The sequence below is a fragment of the Thalassophryne amazonica genome, chromosome 9 (genome assembly GCF_902500255.1).
Source record: "Thalassophryne amazonica chromosome 9, fThaAma1.1, whole genome shotgun sequence".
NCBI lineage: Eukaryota > Metazoa > Chordata > Actinopteri > Batrachoidiformes > Batrachoididae > Thalassophryne > Thalassophryne amazonica.
The window spans coordinates 28,906,308-28,925,297 of NC_047111.1; the positions used below are offsets into that span (position 1 = coordinate 28,906,308).

Here is an 18,990-nt window from a genome sequence, read left to right on the forward strand (position 1 = left end):
AACTGTCATCCAAATGGAAAAATACATTAAATAATAAAAAAAAAAACTCAGCTTAAGGTTGTCAAGTAAGTCAGTGGGTTCCAAAGTTAGAGCAGACACAGATCGTATATTTTCAAGTTTAGTTACTTTTTCTTTCCTTTATACAGTTACAGTGAGGAAAATAAGTATTTGAAGACCCTGCAATTTTGCAAGTTCTCCCACTTAGAAATCATGGAGGGGTCTGAAATTTTCACGTCCACTGTGAGAGATAGAATCTAAAAAAAACAAAATCCGGAAATCACAATGTATGATTTTTTTTTTTTTTTTTTTTATCATTTATTTGTATGTTACTGCTGCAAATAAGTATTTGAACACTTGTGAAAATCAATGTTAATATTTGGTACAGTAGCCTTTGTTTGCAATTACAGAGGTCAAACGTTTCCTGTAGTTTTTCACCAGGTTTTCACACACTGCAGCAGGGATTTTGGTCCACTCCTCCATACAGATCTTCTCCAAATCTTTCAGGTTTGGAGTTTCAGCTCCCTCCAAAGATTTTCTATTGAGTTCAGGTCTGGAGACTGGCCAGGCCAATCCAGGACCTTGAAATGCCTCTTACGGAGCCCCTCCTTAGTTGCCCTGGCTGTGTATTTGGGGTCATTGTCATGCTGGAAGACCCAGCCATGACCCATCTTCAATGCTCTTACTGAGGGAAGGAGGTTGTTTGCCAAAATCTCACAATACATAACCCCATCCAGGCATTGACATTAAGCTTTTTAGTGTACTTGTCCATAGGACAAGTAACTCTGGCGGTTTACTTGTCCTATAGGAAAAGCTGGTTGTCTGGACAAGCAAGCGCCGCAGACGCGAGTCACGTGAAGCGTGCCAAAGGCATGCGATGCATATGCCAGTGGAAGTACTACTGTGGAAGTACTGAAATTACACTTTTTCATAAATTGCTTCTCTCCTGTGTGGGTGGTAAAAATTGAATTTCCAAAAAATACATTTTATTACATATTGCATGCATAGCCTCTAGCCTTTTAATCCGTTAACCAAGACATAGCTCATAATGTTTCTCTCCTGCAATTGTGCATAATTGGGGAAAAATTTAAATAATTGGTAAATGCCAATATGCATCTGCTTCTCTCCTGTGTTTCCTGAATTCATCACTGTTCAATGCACGATCATTTGCCAGTATGTTTTTTGATAAAGCAAATCAAATTCTTTTATTTCAACATTTAAAAATGACGTATTGGTCCGCAATTGAAGGAAAATCCTGACAGACATGGCAGTATATTGTGTTGTCCTCTTTCTTGTGCCCCAGCCACCGATAATCATGTGTCCAGCTACTCACAAACTTCCTCTCTCTTCCTTTCTCTTCATATCTCTTCTTTGAAGCTTCTACACTTGCAGGGGTTGATGCTTTGCGTTTGGCTGGTGTTTTCCCTGGTATCTGGCCCGGTTTTGGAGGTTTTAGAAAAGACATTCTGTTCAGTATATTCTTCAAAAGGCGTGTTAATTGATGCGATGTTCGTTATCTAATGTTTCCCGCCACAGCATCTTGTAAGAAGATGCTACGAATGCACACTCCATACAGTGGTCTCATGCACACATGATACATGGTTCTCCCCAGAAATCTTTAGCATAGCGGTGCTGTTGGCAATTATCGACCGAGGTGGCTCGCGTTGCGAGTCATTTTGGCTGGTTTTAGATGCATTGAAAGCAAGAATAATAGACAAAAAAAATTTACACTTATGTTGTAATATCAAAGTACTTTTTTGTATTTTTCTGTAGACAAAAAAAAATTACACTTATGTTGTAATATCAAAGTTCTTTTTTATATTTTTCTGTCTATGTTAAGAAAATAATTACATTGAAAAGTTTAAAAACACATTAATATTTGATGGACATAACATTTGCTCTCTCCTTTAAAAATGACACACTGTACGTTTAATCCAGTAAGAGTCCAGGCAGAGTTTTTCTGTCATGTTGACAGTTTAGCTTCTTTTTTTTTTCAACATTTTTGAGTGGAATTGCATACTTATTAAAAAAAAAAAAAAAAAAAAAAACAATATAACCCCTAATTGTCTTGTTTAAACAAGAGCTAAATCTGGACTGATTTGATTGTCAAATCAGAATCAGATTTATTTCCAAGTAAGTTCTCACATACAAGTAATTTGATCTGATGCATAAACAACAATAATAAAAAGAAAATGAAAAAAATAATTCTGGAAGAAGTAAAGGAGTAAGTCTGCTCTTTTAAAGATGAATCCTGGATGAAAAAAACTTTCTGAATCAGTTTTTCACACTTTACTGTTTCATTGAGGCTTTGTGGTGAAGATGATCGTTTATTAAAATTGTTTTGCTGCTTTTTTACAGCTTTTTGACGGCCGATAGGCGGCGGTCAATATAATAAACGCTAGCGCGCTGCATGCAGGCCTCTCACCCACGGCAGCTCCAGTATATTTTTGCAGAGAAGCTCCAGTATGCCTCCTAAAAGAAAATTGGCAGCGGCAAGGACGAACCAAGAGGTCTGGTTCAGAAGCAGAGGGTAGCACTGTGGTGGAGACGGAGCAACACGTTGAGGATGGGAAAAGGAGAAGACAAGGCTGAGTATCTCCCTCCCCCTGCAGTGACAGAGGCATGTATTCCTGCTGCTTCAGCCTATTATACTCTGGGGGCGGCGCCTATATGCAAAAGTTCCTGGAGTAACGCAGGATTTGCCTGGATAAATCCAGCGGTACACAGGGCATTATCAGCGGCAGCAGAACACCGCCGTTCTCACGCGCGTCTTGTAAATGATAGAACTGGGTATTAACCCCCGTTGCCTGACGTGTGCCAGATGCTACGGCGTCAAAACGCCGCTTTATTCGGCGGATTTAGCGGCGTTTTATCCTCGTATTTGCGGCTAGTAACACACCGCCGTTCTTACGCTCGTCTTGTAAATGATAGAACTGGGTATTAACCCCCGTTGCCTGACGTGTGCCAGATGCTACGGCGTCAAAACGCCGCTTTATTCGGCGGATTTAGCGGCGTTTTATCATCGTATTGCGGCTAGTATGGCGGTCAAAACGCAGGCAAAATGCTCCGCCCCTTTCCACCGTGAAAACAGTCCGAACTACCGCGAACTTCGGTCTACCTCGCTCTCGCTCTCTCTCTGTGTGCGCGCGCGAGGGAACGAGACTCTCTTCACTCTCACACCGTATTTGAGCAAATTTTGGAAAGGATTTTAAACCATGACAGCATCATGTGTTACTAATTTAATCTTTATGACTGTAGTCCCAGCTCTCTTCAGGTCATTGACCAGGTCCTCCTGTGTACTTCTGAGCTTTCTCAGCATCATCCTTACCCCACAAAGTGAGACCTTGCATGGAATCCCAGACCGAGGGAGATGACAGTCATCTTGTGTTTCTTCCACTTTCTAATAAATAAACATAACAGTTGTTGTCTTCTACCAAGCTGCTTGTCTGTTGTCCTGTAGTCCATCCCAGCCTTGTGCAGGTCTACAGTTTTGTCCCTGGTGTCCTTAGACAGCTCTTTGGTCTTGGCTATGGTGGACAGGTTGGAATGTGATTGTGTGAACAGGTGTATTTTATACAGGTAACAAGTTCAAACAGGTGCAATTAATACAGGTAAAGAGTGCAGAATAAGAGGGCTTCTTAAACAGGTCTGTGAGAGCCAGAATTCTTGCTGGTTGGTAGGTGTTCAAATACTTATTTGCAGCAGTAATATACAAATGAATTATTAAAATCATACATTGTGATTTCTGGATTTTTTTTTTTTTTTAGATTGTCTCTCACAGTGGACATGCACCTAAGATGAAAATTTCAGAACCCTCCATGATATGTGTGTGTGTGTGTATATACGAGATCTATTAGATAATAAACCGACCCTTTTTTTTTTAACTATATGGATTTGAATGACGTGCGATTACACCAATCATGCTTGAACCCTCGTGCGCATGCGTGAGTTTTTTCACGCGTGTCAGTGAAAAAATTTCCCTGTGGGCAGGCCTTGAGTGAGATGTGGTCCCGCCCTCTCGGCTGAATTCCTTTGTTTCACACGCTGCTCGAGACGGCGCGCATTGCTTTATCAAAATTTTTTTGTGGACCTGTGAGGAATATCCGAGTGGACACTATTCGAGAAATTAAGCTGGTTTTCGGTGAAAAGTTTAACGGCTGATGAGAGATTATGGGGTGTTTCTGTCAGTGTAAGGACTTCCCACGGAGCGGGACGTCGTGCAGCGCTTCCAGGCGCCGTCGTCAGCCTGTTTCGACCTGAAAACATCCTAATTTAAGGCTCAATTCACCCAGGATGTCGTGAGAGAACAGAGAAGATTCAGAAGAGGCCGGCATGAGGACTTTATGCGGACATTCCACTGTTTAAGGACATTTTTTAATGAAAGACGTGCGAGCAAATTCGCCGAGTCGTTTCCGTGATGACTCGGCAAATCTGTGTGCGCCGCGACAGTAAAAACACCTCCATGTTGAAAACCATTTGTAAAATTCAGGCGGCTTTTGATGGCTTTCAACAAGTGAGTAACTGAGAAATTGTTTAACAGCTTGGGCATGTTCCAACTTGCCCGTTAAGGTTTCCAACGGAGGTGTTTTTCCTGTTGCGACCCCCCGCAGTCGGGTCCGGCCCGACACACGACTCTGCCCGCACGTTCTTCATTTCTTTCATTACAAAATGTCCGTTAACAATGGAATGTCTGAATAAACTCCTCATGCCGACTTCCTCTGAAAGTTCTCTGTTCTCTGACGACTTATTGGGTCAACTGACAGACAGGAACAGAGGAACTCCAAGTAAACTCCCAAAGTAAAACTACAATCTTAGCTTTTACAGTCGGTACACATACATTCAAGTATATGTGTGCATACTAGTGTAGAATCACTAAAATGTGAGTTTCACATAGTCTATTCACATAACAAATGCATAGATGCACATGTTCGTATTGTTTACACTGCTGAGCAGAGGAAAACTGCATTCTCCAATAGAAAAAAAAAACACACTCAAAACAACATAATGCACTGCTGTTTATCACAATTTACTACAGATATAATAGTTTTACTGCATTTCTTATTACCTATAATAATTTGGATACTCACTCCTGAACGATCCAAACACACAAGAGAGTCCAGCTCCTCGTCGGTGTAAAAACTCTCCTCACCCAATGAGCCTGTCTCGACATCGCTGTCATCAAAAATCTGCTGCAAAACTTCCTGGACAGTGAAAGTTTTTTGCCATTCTTGCTTTTTCCCAGAAAAAGTATATCAGATGGTTGCTCTGTGCGTAAAGGCACTGGGGCGCATGGAGACACTTCCTTATTTTATCATAGCAACCGAGTCCAGAGCCATTTCTGGTTTGTGACATCATTACATCACCATACTGTGTTTGTGCCGTTCTAGTATATCTATTGTTTGTGCAGGCTTGTTGTTTTCATCATTTTGATCACATTTATAGCCATAAAAAGTGTCAGCCGAATGACTACAAGCGTACAAAGTCGAAGCAGATCATTCTCTTGTTGACAAACAACCTTTGTCATGAGTATTTTGAGCTCTGATTGGAGAACCACATGTCGCATGCATAAGGCGCACGCTCCCATTGGACAGGCATTTTCAGACCTTTAGAAACACAGGTTGGCGAGGGCCAAACTGGAAGCCAGAGACATGCGCTGAAAGCTTGAAATCACCTTTACTCTGCAAAAAAAAGGTAAGCTTCTACGGATCAAAAGACACATGTGAAAATGTCAAGCATACTCTCTGAGGTCGTATACAACCTTGTAGTCCTCCGAGGGTTAAACAAGGGATTCATAATGATATTTCCAGTATCATCAAAATCATTGTCAAGAAAACAATTAAAATTTGTTCCCCTGAAGGGAAGAAGTTCCAGTGAACACACGTAACTACATTTAACGACGTCAGATCACATGGGGGCTGGGAAGCACACGGTGACAGCCAATCAGAGTAAAAACATGGACAAAATAAACCAAGATGGTGGAAAATGTTCTGAAACAGCTTATTTGTGTATAAGTCTGATATGTTTCTGATATATTTGGTGAAAGTTAACGAGAAATAAACTTCTAAAAATGCTGTTTTTGAAACCAGATAATTAGCGTGTATGCCCGGGCAACACGCCATCAAGCAAGTGGGTCAGTACAAAGATCATCTCAAAACCTCATGCGTGTGCACATGCACTTCCTCCTGTAGACGGTGTTAAAAAGAAAAGAAAATATTCACAAATTTGTTCTCCTAGTTGAAAATGAGATATAATTTTGCAACTTGTTACAAAAATAAACCTACATTATAAGGCTTGGATTTTGGGATTTGTTTTGTGAAACTTGAAAGGCCATACAGCTTTAAAAATGCAGGAATGGATGTACAATACCAGTTAAACGTTTGGACACACTTTTCCTTTCAGTTGAATGGTTCATAGTGTCTGCAGTAAAATATGTCTATACATAATAGGATTACGGCAGTGGGTTTTTTTTTTTGTTTTTAGCATTTTCCAAATCATCCAATATTTTCTGATTTGGAGTTGTAATTCTTAGCCAACTATTGGCTACCATTTGCACATAAGGTGAACCTCATGACAATCCCATTGAGGTTTTATGGGAAAACATTAGAAATTGTGCAGCCAGGACTCCAAGCTACCAAATAGAAAAAACTTCTCATGCCAGTTCCACTTTGGAGACATTGTCTCTACTTATTTTCTTTGTGGAAATATGTCTGTTAATTTTCTTTCATTACAGAAATTTAAAAAAAAATTGCTGGTTATAGGGCACCACAGTCTCATTTGAACCTCTGAGTGATCACGGGATTTGACCACTTCCAGGGACAGCCTGCCATTAAGTAACACAAACATAGCATCAGTTCAAGTGGAAAGATGGTGTACTGTTTTGTTTCTGGCTGCAATCACCGAAGCAGTCATGAAAAGTGCAGGTTTTTTCCCAGTTCCCAGTGGATAAGGGAAGAAGGCAAGATTGTGTCAATAAGTTTTAGCAAGCTTTAATGTGAATAGTAATAATTGGGTTGTAGCATACAATCAACAATTTCAAACAGTTTCTTTCTCAGTGACCCAAAATTAGAAAGTTTGAAAATATTTATTTCTGAAGCATTTTGAATGTAGACCAAAAAAAAAATACTGCGTGAAACAACTGGAGGATCATCGTAGAGGTACTTGGCAGGAATGACGGCATGTTGAGCATGAATTTTTTGGAGTTTTCTAGATGCTGCAAAATAACTTAACCTTTTTTTTCTTTTTTTTTTTAACAATGCAAATTTCCAAGTTTGGCACCGCTGTGGAAGATTCATGTGCAGTTCCAGCTAGTCACTAATAACAAGCATAAAAAACATCACCTTTATTGTTGTGTTAAAAAATAATGCAGCAAAATGGTGTGATTGCAGTGTTATTGTAACATTGTTGCAGGTAGTAACTGCTAACGGAATGGTGGTTTCTGAGTTATTGCTATTACAAATGCATTGTTTTATTTTTGCCATTGGTCTTTTTTTTTGGTATATTGTTTGCCTTTTTTAACAGGCACTGACATTGTGCCGCAGCTGGTGATGTTATCTTGCTTGTATTTCATGTATCAACATATTAAATGTTGCACCTTCACTGCAATGTGCAATAATTTCTTGCAAATTGTAGTTATCTACAGACTGTTGATCCCAAATAAATGTAGGCTTTTTGTCATATTAGGACATTAATGTCCTAATGACATATTGTCATTAGGAAATTTAATTGAGCTCATACAGTAGTGTTCAGAATAATAGTAGTGCTATGTGACTAAAAAGATTAATCCAGGTTTTGAGTGTATTTCTTATCGTTACATGGAAATAAGGTACCAGTAGATTCTCACAAATCCAACAAGACCAAGCATTCATGGTATGCACACTCGTAAGGCTATGAAATTGGGCTATTAGTAAAAAAAAAAAAAAAAAAAAAGTAAAAAAGGGATGTTCACAATAATAGTAGTGTGGCATTCAGTCAGTGAGTTCATCAGTTTTTGGAACAAACAGGTGTGAATCAGGTGTCCCCCTATTTAAGGATGAAGCCAGCACCTGTTGAACATGCTTTTCTCTTTGAAAGCCTGAGTAAAATGGGACGTTCAAGATTGTTCAGAAGAACAGCGTAGTTTGATTAAAAGGTTGATTGGAGAGGGGAAAACTTATACGCAGGTGCAAAAAATTATAGGCTGTTCATCTACAATGATCTCCAATGCTTTAAAATGGACAAAAAAAATGGAGACGTGTGGAAGAAAACGGAAAACAACCATCAAAATGGATAGAAGAATAACCAGTATGGCAAAGGCTCACCCATTGATCAGCTCCAGGATGATCAAAGACAGTCTGGAGTTACCTGTAAGTGCTGTGACAGTTAGAAGATGCCTGTGTGAAGCTAATTTATTTGCAAGAATCCCCCGCAAAGTCCCTCTGTTAAATAAAAGATGTGCATCAACTGGCCTAAAGAGAAATGGAGGAATATTTTGTGGACTGATGAGAGTATAATTGTTCTTTTTGGGTCCAAGGGCCACAGTCAGTTTGTGAGATGACCCCTAAACTCTGAATTCAAGCCACAGTTCACAGTGAAGGCAGTGATGCATGGTGGTGTAACCATCATGTTATGGGCATGTTTCTCCTACTATGGTGTGGGCCTATATATCGCATACTAGGTATCATGGATCAGTTTGGATATGTCAAAATACTTGAAGAGGTCATGTTGCCTTATGCTGAAGAGGACATGCCCTTGAAATGGGTGTTTCAACAAGACAATGACCCCAAGCACACTAGTACATGAGCAAAATCTTGGTTCCAAACCAACAAAATTAATGCCCTGCAGATATGAAAACTGTGGTTATGCAACTAAATACTAGTTTAGTGATTCACAGGATTGCTAAAAAAGCAGTTTGAATATAATAGTTTTGAGTTTGTAGCGTCAACAGCAGATGCTACTATTATTGTGAACACCCCCTTTTCTACTTTTTTACTTATAACCCAATTTCATAGCCTTAAGAGTGTGCATATCATGAATGCTTGGTCTTGTTGGATTTGTGAGAATCTACTGAATCTACTGGTACCTTGTTTCCCATGTAACAATAAGAAATATCAAAACCTGGATTAATCTTTTTAGTCACATAGCACTACTGTTATTCTGAACACTACTGTACCTGTAATAAGCCTCAACACACCATTTCTCACCATTTTAAAACCATTGATTGAATTTCCTGTGTTTGGTATGTCCCAAACCTTAGACATTACTTCCAGGCTGGCTTCACTCCCTTTCTATAACTTCAGTGTAAGCTGCTTAAAGAACTGTCTTTTGTGTATTATCAGATGTTCACAGTATTTATCTTGCTGTTTCAAGGCAACAGTTAAGTGTTAGCACACGGAGTTGATTTTACATTTAACAATGTCACTGTCCCCACTGGGTCATCTCTCTCTCTGTGTGTTGACTAGATGTTTTATCTTTGTGTGTCTGCTCCTCCTTCCTCCTCAGAATCAGGTCCACCGGGAGATTAAATATACGATGAGCTCTCTGCCGTGGATCAGCATACCCACAGTGGCCTTGTTTTTCCTTGAAGTTCGAGGATACAGCAAACTGTACGACAGTGTCAGTGAATCTGCTTTGGGTAAGCTGCTAAACATTCTAACAAGCTCAAATCTTCAACTTGTCACTCATTAATTAAAAAAAAAAAAAAAAAAAGGTCCACCATTCCCAGGCAACCTATAGTACACAGTCTGACAGGTTCATGGGGATAAACAGATTTTACACATAAATTCATTATTTATGCTACCAGTTAATAAGTTTTCACTTCAACTTGTAATTACTTCATAATATGTACGAGGTCTGTTAGAAAAGTATGCGACCTTTTTGTTTTTTTTCAAAAACCATATGGATTTGAATCACGTGTGATTGCATCAGCCAAGCTTGAACCTTCGTGCGCATGCGTGAGTTTTTTCACGCCTGTCGGTTGCGTCATTCGCCTGTGAGCAGGCTTTGTGTGAGCACTGGTCCACCCCTCTCGTCGTTTTTTTATTGCAAATAAATGTCTGAACGATTTGGAGCTTTGCTGCATCAGTTTTTTTCCGGAAACTGTGAGAGACCTCCAGGTGGACACCGCTCGGAAAATTAATATGGCTTTCAGGGACGATTTTATGGGGATTATACAGATTAAGTAGTGTTACTGCCGCTTTAAGGACGGCCCACAACTCCTGAGAGCGTGGCGCGCTCCCAGCGCTGATCGACATGCTCAGACCCCGCTGAAACAACCAGATCATTTCCAACGTGAAGGCTTTGTTGATCCGGGACCTCGTCTGACTTTCACAAAAAGGCAGAAGTCGTGGACATCAGCACTTTTTCAGCACATTCCACTGTTATAGGAGTTTTTGTCGCGGTGGAGCTGCATGGCACAAAGCAACGCCGTGATGAAGCCTTCCAGGACATGTTGGGGCAGGTCCAGCTCATGCACAATCACTATCGGATAATCACACGACTGAAAAGCAACCGACAGCCGTCTGAAATCCACCTTTAAGCCATCCTGTGAGACCAACACCGAGGTGGTTTTGTCCCGCATAATGAACGGCTCCGTGGCGCGTCCCTCCGCTCCTCTTTCCATGACAAAACCTCCTGTAACAGTGGAATGTGCTGTTCATTCCTAAACTGGACGCTGTCTTGATCCGGTATGTCGTCTGACTAGCCCAGGAATTGTGAAAAGAGTGGACATCAGCATTTTTTCGGCACATTGAGACAGACGTGCGGAGGAATTCCGCGCGTTGCGGTAGAGCTGCATGGCGCAAAGCAACGCCGTGATGAAGCCTTCCAGGACATGTTGGGGCAGGTCCAGTTCATGTACAATCACAATCACATGACTGAAAAGCAACCGACAGACGTCTGAAATCCACCTTTAAACCGTCCTGTGAGACCAACACCGAGGTGGTTTTGTCTCGCGTAATGAACGGCTCCGTGGCGCGTCCCTCCGCTTTTCTTTCCATGAAAAAAACTTCTGTAACAGTGGAATGTGCCGAAAAAGTGCTGATGTCCACGACTTCTGCCTTTTTGTGAAAGTCAGACGAGGTCCCGGATCAACAAAGCCTTCACGTTGGAAATGATCTGGTTGTTTCAGCGGGGTCTGAGCATGTCAATCGGGCTGGGAGCGCGCCACGCTCTCAGAATTGTGGGCCATCCTTAAAGCGGCAGTAACACTCCTTAATCTGTATAATCCCCATAAAATCGTCCCTGAAAGCCATATTAATTTTCTGAACGGTGTCACCTGGAGGTCTCTCACATTTCTGGAAAATAATTGATGCAGCAAAGCTCCAAATTGTTCAGACATTTATTCGCAATAAAAAACGACGAGATGGTGGACCAGTGCTCACACAAAGCCTGCTCACAGGCGAATGACGCAACCGACAGGCGTGAAAATACTCACGCATGCGCACGAAGGTTCAAGCTTGGCTGATGCAATCACACGTGATTCAAATCCATATGGTTTTTGAAAAAAATAAAAAGGTCAGATACTTTTCTAACAGACCTCGTATATGTCGCAGACATGAATGAGCGAAGTTGTTTAGCATCTCACCATGTCATTTAGGTCCTTCAGACTTTTTTGGAGCAAATGCTTCAGGGGATCATTAGCATGGATAAACCTTTCAGTTAGCCCACCCCCGGACTCCACCGCCTTTTTAAGCATTTTTTTTTTTTTTTTTATCTTTTAAGGTTCTGGGGGTCTACCCCCAGACCCCCCTAATTACAGCCCTCTTAACCCCCCTGCCACTTAAAGCATTTTTTTTTTATTGTATTCAGACTTTTCAGCTAGTTGACAGTAGGGCCGTACAGTATGGCCAAATTATTATATCTCAATATTGTTATATCAATATGATATACGATATCACTATGATTTGACACAAAGTGCAGCAACTGTGAAAATTAAACATTCTTAAACAAAACAGTAATAATACCACACTAATTTTGCACTCATCATAAGGTTAGGATACAGTGCCCTCCAAAAGTATTGGAACACTTGGTATTTCACACATTTTAATTTTTTTTATGCCATTTCAAATACAAGAAATAGAAAAAATATGAAGAATAAAAATTTCTAAAATTATCTTAAAACTGAAAGCAAATCTCTAAAACTTGATAAAACCTGTAAATAATAATCGGTTTTATTGCCAGTTTTCTTTAGACAAGTCAGGGGATGGAAACATGAACATTTCCAAGTCACTGTATATGTCTTGGACTTTATTTACATCAATTCTGAAGAAATACAAGAGTTTCTTTCATCTAACATCAAATCTAGGCTTTCATCTCAGATGTACTTTCTGGCAAATTGTAGCTAAAGTATCGGGTCTTCTTTTTAAGAAAATCCTCCTCTACACCACTTACACACACACACACACATATATATATATATACACATACTCGTACATACATTATATACATATGCACCTACACATATGGTCATAATAACTGTACAAGAAAAGAGAGAAAAAAAGGTGCATAAACAATTTAATTTAATCACAAAATTTCAAAACACAACCAAACAAGTAAGAGTGAACAGTGACAAAATGGTAAACCTAATCCTTCAACCTACAACGGTTAAATATATTCTTTTGTAAAGCCTTTTAAAACCAACCAGTGTACCAAGTATTTTATATTAGGACAGTTATTCCAAATATTAACACCCCTGACAGAAACACAATGACTTTTAACAGTAGTACGATCTTCAGTTTCTCAAATAATAATGTTCCTCTCAAACTGTAGCTGGAGTCTCTCATTTTAAACAGATTCTGGACATGTAGAGGCAAAAGCTTATTTTTAACTTCATACATAATCTGTATTGTACTATAATCAACCAAGTCCCAGAATTTTAAAATTTGCAGACAAGCAAATAACGAATTTGTTGGCTCTCGATATGGTTTATTACTGATAATTCTTATGGCTTTCTTTTGCAACAGAAAAACTGGTTTAGTATTAGTTCTGTATGTATTTCCCCAAACCTCGACACAATATGTCATATATGGAACAAGTAATGCATGATATAAAGTGGTTAATGCATGTTGGGTGAGGAAGTCCTGGGCTTTGTGCAGAATTGCAATGGCTTTTAACATTTTAGTTTTAACATAGTTAATGTGTTTTCCAGCTTAATCTATCATCAATATGAACACCAAGAAATTTTGTATCTGTTACAATTTCAATATCATGTAGTAATAGTTTTTTACTTAAATTCCTGGACTTATTCCCAAATATGATACACTTAGTTTTACCAAAATGGAGCGATAATTTATTTAAATCAAACCATTTTTTAAATTTATGTAATTCGTTCTCCATCTTGTCCAGGAGCTGTCCCAAATGATCCCCACTACAAAACAGTCGTATCATCCGCACAAAAATACAACTAATATACTTAGAAACCAAACATATATCATTAATATACAAAAGGAACAGCAGTAGCCCAAGGACTGAACCCTGCGGCACCCCACAAGTAATCTTCAAAAACTCAGAATTTGTCCCACCAAAGTGGACACACTGATACCTACTGTTTAAGTCGCTCGCTATCCAGTCATGTGACAATCCCCTGATACCATACTTCTATAGTTTGTCCAATAGCAAGGTATGATCTATAGTATCAAATGCTTCCTGTAAAAAAAAAAAACCTACAGTATATTGCTTATTTTCAATCGCGTTGGTAATTTGTTCAATGAAATCCATCACAGCCAGCAAAGTAGTTCCCCTTAAGTTTGTGAACTATATCAATAATTTCTTTTTCATCCATTCCTTTAATGAACATTGAATCACGAACTGTTTCTATTGTTTTGCTGTGATTCAAGGAGCACGTTTTGGAAGGAACAGTTGAATTTGCTAGGTTTTTACCCACGTTAACAAAATAACCATTAAAATGATCTGCTATAGCTTTTTCTTTAACAATTGTGTCAGTATTTGTATAAAAATAGGCAGGATATGCTTTGACATCTTTTTTCTTATTTATGATTTCATTTAAGAACCTCCAAGTACCCTTTATATTAGTTTTTTTTTTTCCCAATAAATCACTATAATACTGTCTTTTACACGATCGCATAATGTATATTAGTTTGTTTTTATATGACTTATATCTTATCTCAGCTTCAGTTGTTCTAGATTTTAAAAACTGCTTATACAAAAAGTTTTTCTTTTTACATGCATTCTGAAGTCCCTTAGTGATCCAAGGTTTATCTTTGCTTAGCTTTTTTCCATTTTTAACACACAAGGGCAGTGTCTATCATATAATTTGCAAATAATAGAAATGAATAATTTGTAAGATTGATCAACATCCTCAATGTAAATGTCACTCCAATTTTGCTGTCTTAAATCCATCCTAAGCTTTTCCATAGTTTCCTTTATTTCCTTGAGGTTTGTAATGTTAATATGGTCAGTTTTATCAACTAATGAATTGAAAACAACAAAAACAGGCAGATGGTCACCGATATCACTAATGAGAAGTCCACCCATTATGTTTCCCATAGTAATGTTTGTCAATATATTGTCAATAAGTGTTGATGAATTCCTAGTTATCCTAGTTGGATGAGTAATTACTGGATACAATCCCATACAAAATACGGAATTAATAAATTCATCTATGTGTGATTGACAATGAGGATTGAGGAAATTCATATTGAAGTCTCCACAGATAAACAAGCTTATTATTTTATAGGTGTGTTATACATATCTGTCAATTTATCCACAAAAATATTCGTGTTTGATCCAGGAGCTCTGTAAATACAACTTATGATTATGTTTTTTCATTTTTCACATTTAATTTCCACTGAGACATATTCCATAACATTATCAAAAGAAAAAGACATATTATTGACAATTTCACACTGATAACTAGAACTGATGTAAACAGCATATTCAGGTTCAGATCTGGGTCAAAGATTTTCTTCTTCTTCTAATAGGGTTGATTGGAACTTGTTTTACACATAACAGGAAGTGTTCAACATTTGACATTTCCTGTTTCACTGTGGACTCAAAATTTGGCACTTCCTGTTTGGGACTCAGTGTACGATGAATGAGCTCCACGTTGCTTCACTCGTACTAATTTCTTAATTTGCTGTAGTATCTTATTCATTGTACCTTCTGGTTCTTTGCCTATTATGCCCCCTGGTCATCTTTAAGTCCTCAGTAGTTTCACACCTGTATCTCTTAGTTATCTTTCTAAATTAGTTGGCAGTATGAATCCAGTGTTCTTTAGGTATCATGTCATTGCCACTGTTTAAAATGGCCTTTTCTGCTCTTGGGTCATCCGTCTTATCAATAAGTAACTGCTCAGTGATCTCAGGACAGGTCCCAGCATCTTTTTAAAATGCTGTTCTTTATCCTCTTTTTTTTTTTTTTTTTTTTTTAAAGATGGTAAAGAACAGCATTTTCAAGATCACAGATACAAGTGGCAGAAAGTAGATTCTTCTCCGTTGGGTATCTGGTCTTACACCCCTGGAAAGGGTGAGAAGCTCATCTATTTGGTGAGGATGTCCCTGGAGCACCTCCCGAGGGAGATGACCAGGGAGCATCCTGGCTTGGGAATGCCTCAGTATCCCTGGGCAGAGTTACAGCACTTGGCTGAGGATAGGGAAGTGTGGGTGAGCTGCTGTCACCGCAACGTGGACCTGGATAAGTGGCAGAAAATGAATGAATGACAAAAATAAAATGAAATCTAAACCTAGATCTAAATCCTTCAGCTTTTACAAGCTACAGGCACATTTCAAAACTTATTTTTATTGCAAAATCATAGACACGGTGGTCATACAGCAGCTTTTGGGTGCTATGATTGAATTCAGTATCCTCCATAAGGTTCACTCTGGTTTTTGTAGAGCTCACTCCACTTCGTCTGCGCTGCTCAGCATTTCAAATGACTTGCTAATGTGTCAGGGATGCTGGTGAGTCTATAGTTTTAGTGATTCAGCTTTTGATAGTATTGGTCATTCTGTGTTGCTCCAGATGCTGATGTGTTGGGCGGCGTATCTGGTATAGCTCTTGGATGGTTTAATTCTTACGCTTCAGACTAGATGGCAGTGTTCATGGCAGTGTGAACAACCACACATTCGCTAAAAGTGATTGACTTAACAAACAGAATTTTCAGTTTTCAAATTGCCTTTTTTTTTTTACAAATGAAAAAAATGACATATTTACAAATACAGATTTATTTGTAAAACTCACCACACATTTCAGTAACTGTGTATTATACCGAGCAGCCAATCACTGATGTCAGGAAACTAATCTAACCATAATGCAATGCGGCATGTGTGTCTAAACACTAAAACCTTCAAAATTAGTGCATTACTTTAAAACTAAAACATATAGCTGATATTTTCACTTTGTAAAATGACAGACGTGATGTTAATTTCAATAACTGGTCCGGAATTAGTTTGTTTAAAATTACTACCATAAGTCAAAACTGTCTGCCTATACAAGACTCCAGCGGTCCGGAATTAATTTGTTTAAAATTATTACCATAAGTCAAAACTGTCTGCCTGTACAAGACTCCAATGAAATGACCAGCAGGTCTGTATGGCATGAAGAGAAATGATCTATTTTTTTTCCTGTCTCATTCTCTCTGATCACCAGGTCTCTTTTGCTGAGAAGGCCGATCTGAGACAGACTTCTGACTCGTTGTTCTGTCAGTAGCTGTCGTGTTCTGAAATCAATAATGAAAGTTATCGGTTTAGCTTTTATCTGTAGCATCCGCTAATTTTTTTTTTTTTAGGGATTTATCGGTTTATCTTTATAAAAGTTAACTTTCCAGTTAGTGGATTACAGTTATCGAAGCTAATTTTGGGTTGGGCTGTGGCCCACCACTGAAGAAAGGTCGGGTCAAGTCCCTGACTATGTGTGAGTCGAATCATACTTAGTAAAACATTGAACCCAGTTCCAGGTCTAACAAACCAGCCAGCAAAAAACTGGTAATATACCATATCAAAGGATAAAAACGTCAAACATAAAAGCCCCAGTGGAGGGCAGTGGTCTTAGTGTTTAGCACCGTTAGCTCACAGAAGGTTCCAGATTCACTCCCAAGCTGGTCTTTTCTGTGTGGAGGTTTATGAATTCTCTCTGCATTTGTGTGGGTTCCCTGCAGCAGGTTAGGTGTATTGGTGGCTGTAAATGGAGCATAAACCATTGTGTTTCAGCCCTGTCATGATGGGCAGCCTGTCTGAGTTGTGCCTCACCTCTCACCCAGCGACCACTGGATGAGCTCTAGCCCACCATCAATAATTGGCTCCAGATGTGATAAAGCTGAGATGGATCAAAATGGACTTGTGAAGACAGTGATTGAAAGCAAACATTATTGTATGTAGTGGTTTGTGGTGCAGTCAACAAAGACAAAGTAACTTTATCTTCTTGTTCTTTCAGGTTGGCCTGGGTTCTTTCTGAGCCCTCGTTTCTTTCCTGTTTTTTACCGACATGTGTATCTACTGGATTCAATCGTTTCCTACATCATAAAGACGTATGTACAAGGTGAGCACACAGCTCCACCCGAACAGGAATCGCACTGTAGGCTTTGGTGTCACACAGGTGGCGCGGACAGCAGTGGCAGTTTTCATTTGAACCAGACTGCACAGCCGGTTTCACATTTAGAAGATGAGGACTTCATCATGTGGAACTCACCTATTCCTGCTCATGGCACAAAGTCCAAAGTGCAAAAGCTCAGTGCGTTTGTGGGATATGTGTCACACCAGTTTACTACGTAGAGGCCGAGTAATCCGAACACAAAGTAAAATAAATGCATGCATCCCTCTCTCTCTCTCTCACATATATATTCTATCTTTATGTATGTATAATAACAGTTTAAGGTCAACATGCTATGGATCAGTGATTTAATGACCAGTGTGTTGCATTATACTTCAGCAGCTGTGTTTTTTTTTTCTTTTTCTTTTTTAGTTTTAATATTAAGATGCCTTACTTGACATCCCTGGTCTTCTGATTATGGTCTTTTTTTCTCCCGACAGTTGTTTCATAAACCACACCACATATGGAAAAAGTCCCACTTCCATTTGCTAGCCTGCCTTTCATCCAGTTGATGGCTTCATGCAGGGACTTCCATACCATATCTACCCATTCATCTTCCCCCTCCACAAAGTGCTCTACTTGGCCCTGTACATCTTTGTCAACATATGGACCATCTCTAATCCCACGATGGGTAGCTACCACGTCCCGGCCCTCTAGCAAGCCTAATCAATGGCTTCCGCCCACCACACTGACCACCCACTTTTCTTTGACTACAACTATGGTCAGTATTTCACACTGTGGGACCATCTGGGAGGCTCCTACCCGGTACCCCTCAGCCTTGATGGGGAAGGTCCCATATGATCTAATCCAGAAACTTGAAGCAGAAGGAAAGTTAACAACTAATGGGTCCTTGTACAAAGATGAGTAGTACAAGTACATCATTTGTACAATGTTAAATCACAACGGAAGATGCCCTAAGGTGCTGCACAATGAGTAAGGTCTAACCTTGTCCAATCCTTGAGCAAACACTGCACATACACTACATCTTCTAATGCTTAGTCCGGATCGGTCACGGGGACATTGGCAACAGTGGTCAGGAAAACCTCCTGAGGTGTTCCTTTTAAGCTATGGGAGAAACCTCAAGCAGACAGACTCACGGGGCGACCATCAGCTCTAATCAGTGCTTAAGTCATTGCAGTTTTAGTCAGCATTTAAAATACAGAGCTATGCACATATCATGAAGATGCTACTCTTTGGCTGTTTGGCTTGTTTTTGTGGTAATTGGGTTTTTGCTTCATTATATGTCCGTAAGACCAAATTTTAAATTTCAACTTGTAGTTAAATTGGTCTATTTTAAGAAAGTAGTATTTTATAACTTTTTCAAATTAATAAAAACTAGTTCTACAGTTCAATGTAGAGATAATACGAGCGAAGCTATGCACAGGACGCAAAGCTCACTCATGGTACACCGTGTGGCCCAAACAGGAAGTGCCAAATTCTTAATCCACAGTGAACGAAATGTCAAACACTTCC

At 39.3% G+C, this 18,990-nt stretch overlaps 1 pseudogene; it reads left to right on the forward strand.

The window, feature by feature from the left end:
• Positions 1 to 9,337: 9,337 nt before the first annotated feature.
• On the forward strand, positions 9,338 to 18,476 carry LOC117516499 (annotated as a pseudogene).
• Positions 18,477 to 18,990: the final 514 nt, after the last annotated feature.